The following is a 3,328-nucleotide window of genomic DNA, read 5'->3' on the forward strand; positions in this document are numbered from 1 at the left end:
AGATCCGGGGTCGGGATCCGGGTCGTCACGGTCTTTCTTTCCACAATATCACTTCACTTAATTAATAAATAACCTTATGTTGTGACCCCACACTAACAACACCACAACCCGTTATAGTCTCAGAGATGAAATTTAAATAAGTACAAGTCTTTGAATCCACAATTTAAAAGTTATTACAACCCCAAATGATTACTTGATAAATTTACAGTTAATTGCCATTATCTGCCACAAGTTATAATTATACATAATTGATTCTCAAAGTAGATGGTCTGATCTACAATAGATCTACCTCTGCAGCTATAGCAGCTACAACATCAACGGGAAGACACAGGACGCTTCCCACGCGCTTGCGCTGGGTCTGCTGGAGTCTGGCCATCTTTCCTAACTGTTGTTGTGTGATGAAGAAATAAAGCAAGGGTGAGCAGCAAGCCCACCAAAATAATATGTATAATGATTTACAATATATGAGCCTACTCATAATACTCATGAAAGTCTTGGTCAAAAGAAATGAACCAAGTTTGATATCTTAATGCGATGAAGTCGCAAAATATTCAGTATATATACATATATACTTTTCAAAATATTGGAAGTCTCTTCCATGCATAATACACACAGAATTCCAGTGTATAACTTATAAAAATATCGTTGCGAGGTGATCTCTATATCTAACCTTGTCTCAACGTTTTTCTGAAAATCTTTGTCATGCATAAGATAATCATTTACTAGATATAAGTTTAAAAGATGAAGTTGTTAAAATACTCCAATATACTTATATCTTTTCCAAATACTACTTGAACTACCACCATTCAAGTTATAATTAGTTTCCAAAGTTCTCACATAGACGAGACTACAAGATAATACTTGAATAGATTCAACCTTTAAAATATCATCAAAATAAATGAAGTTATGAGATACTTCATTTGATGCAAACATTATTTTGAAAACTTGACCCTGCCAACACTCAACAATCGCCCAACCGTAGCCTTTCTATCGAAGTGCTTTGGGTAGTGTTGCAGAAATATCCAATTGGATGATGAACTCATTACGGGAGTTTACCGCGCCAGGAAGACCACTTACGATGATCAGTCGTAGTAGTACAACCCCACCATTTTCTACATGTAGAGGAGAACCTGTCGGATTTACTTGTCAACCGAACACTGAACTCCTAAGGAATGGACCGCCTTAGCGGAACTTCCAGGCCATTTGGGCCAATATAATAAGGCTGGGCCGGCGCTACTCGACCACTTACGCCACTCCTAGTTCAGATGAAATCCATGACTCTGAAACGTAAAGCTTGTTTCCCCCTTTCCCCAAGTAGAAACTTGTTGATACGGCTCCACCAAGAAGTCGTACCTAGTTGGAAAGGAAAACTCACCGATATTTCCCAGGCGATGCCTGTTAATGGATTAACTTGTTCCAAGAATTTTACTTCCCGATATTGGGTAAGTAATCAAAACTCTTTTACCAAGACAACAACCTTGTTGCGAATATAAACACACCACCGAGCCGGATCCCCCAGGTTTTGAGCGAGTATTTAAATCCCCTTTTAAAAGGAAGATCTTAAATATAAAAATAGTTTTGGGATCCGCTCTAACTTTTGAAAATCATTTTAAAGACTCGAAAACACTTTAAAGAGTGGTTTGGAGTAAAACTGATTTAATGAAGTAAATCAGTCACCCAGAATATTTAGAAAATGTCTGGAATATTATTATTTAAATAATATTCCCATAAAAAATAATCTTTATAAAATAATTGAAGTAGAAGTATTAAAACTTATACTGAAATGAATAGCAAATAATCAAAGATATACTTATACGAAAGTAATATCTTATTTGAATAATCAAAAATAAGTTTGATTATCGACACCTTATTCTTTAATAAATTAAAGAATATATCTCAGCAAATATCGGAGTCATAGATCCTCAAATGAATAGTCAATATATTCAATAAATAAAATAAGCTGAGTCATAATACCTCGAATGAATATTATAAATAATATTCATTAAATAAAATAAAGGAGTCATACATCCTCAAATGAATATTCAAATAATATTCAATAAATAATGTAAAGGAGTCATACTCCTTCGAATAATATTTGAAATAATATTCAATAATAAAATAAAGTTAAAGTTATCGAATAACCTTATTCGATTAATAGTTTTAAAAACTATATCCATATATATATATATAAATAAATAAATATATATATATATATATCTCGGGAACATCGACTCCCGTTTAGAAATATGTTCACCTTTTATCCCCTATACTAAGGGTATACCGCAACTACGTGCTTATTTCTAGCATAGGTATTATGCAACTATAAGCATTGAAATCAACAGATAGATAACCAGATTACGAAACAGACATGCATATATACCATATTAGCATGCTCCAATATATCGCAAAATTTGCTAATAACAATCATGCAATATCACAAGATAATGCATATACATATATTTACATCACAACAACAGTATAACGGGTAGAAAACTTGCCTGAGCGACTGGGGTTACGAATGGCTCGGGACGAGTCTGGTAACCTATAAACAACAAGTAAGTTGGAATTAAACCAAAATCACTTGTAAATCTATACTTTAACTAACTTAGACTCTAACGCTTGTTTTGCGCTCACTGATTCGCTTAAGCCACTCGGGTACCCTCGGCTCCACCATTTTTAATAATTTAACCTTTACAAGTTTTAAAGCGATTCCTTCGCGAGTGTCTTACCAACTGCCCAACACACTTACCATAAATGTTTCATACATTAATTAACCCTTTTTGGTCTTTAATCTATGTTTCAAAGTAAGGCGAGGGAAAAAGTTTCGTTCGCGAAACGCCGTTACTTGAAACGGTCGTTTCTCCTAAACCGTGCATCGGAATCGAACGAACTACATATCAAAACGAAGCTCGTAACATGAGCTATCTAATCATGGCAGTGGTCACAATCTAGCAGGGGGTTCTCGGGTCCTAATGCTATGCACAAAAACAGTCCAAAGAAAATCGGACGTTACGACGGCTATGTTTACGTGATTTCCAAATTTTAACCCATTCACAAACAACCCAAATCAACCTCAAATCCAACATACAACCATCCTCCATCCTTATCACATCATAACAACCCCAACCAATTCATTTAATCATTCATACTTATGCCTAAACTTAACTTTAATCATACTTAAGTTCTTTTATTCAAACCACAACATTTTACCATTTGATACTTATTCCTCACATGAACTAAAAGCTTTACTATAGTTCTTTAACTAATTACCAAGATTTACAACTCCAACAATACAACAAAACCAACTAATCTCTACAAACTCACCCAA

This window comes from Apium graveolens, unplaced genomic scaffold, assembly GCF_009905375.1.
Source record: "Apium graveolens cultivar Ventura unplaced genomic scaffold, ASM990537v1 ctg164, whole genome shotgun sequence".
NCBI classification, from domain to species: domain Eukaryota; kingdom Viridiplantae; phylum Streptophyta; class Magnoliopsida; order Apiales; family Apiaceae; genus Apium; species Apium graveolens.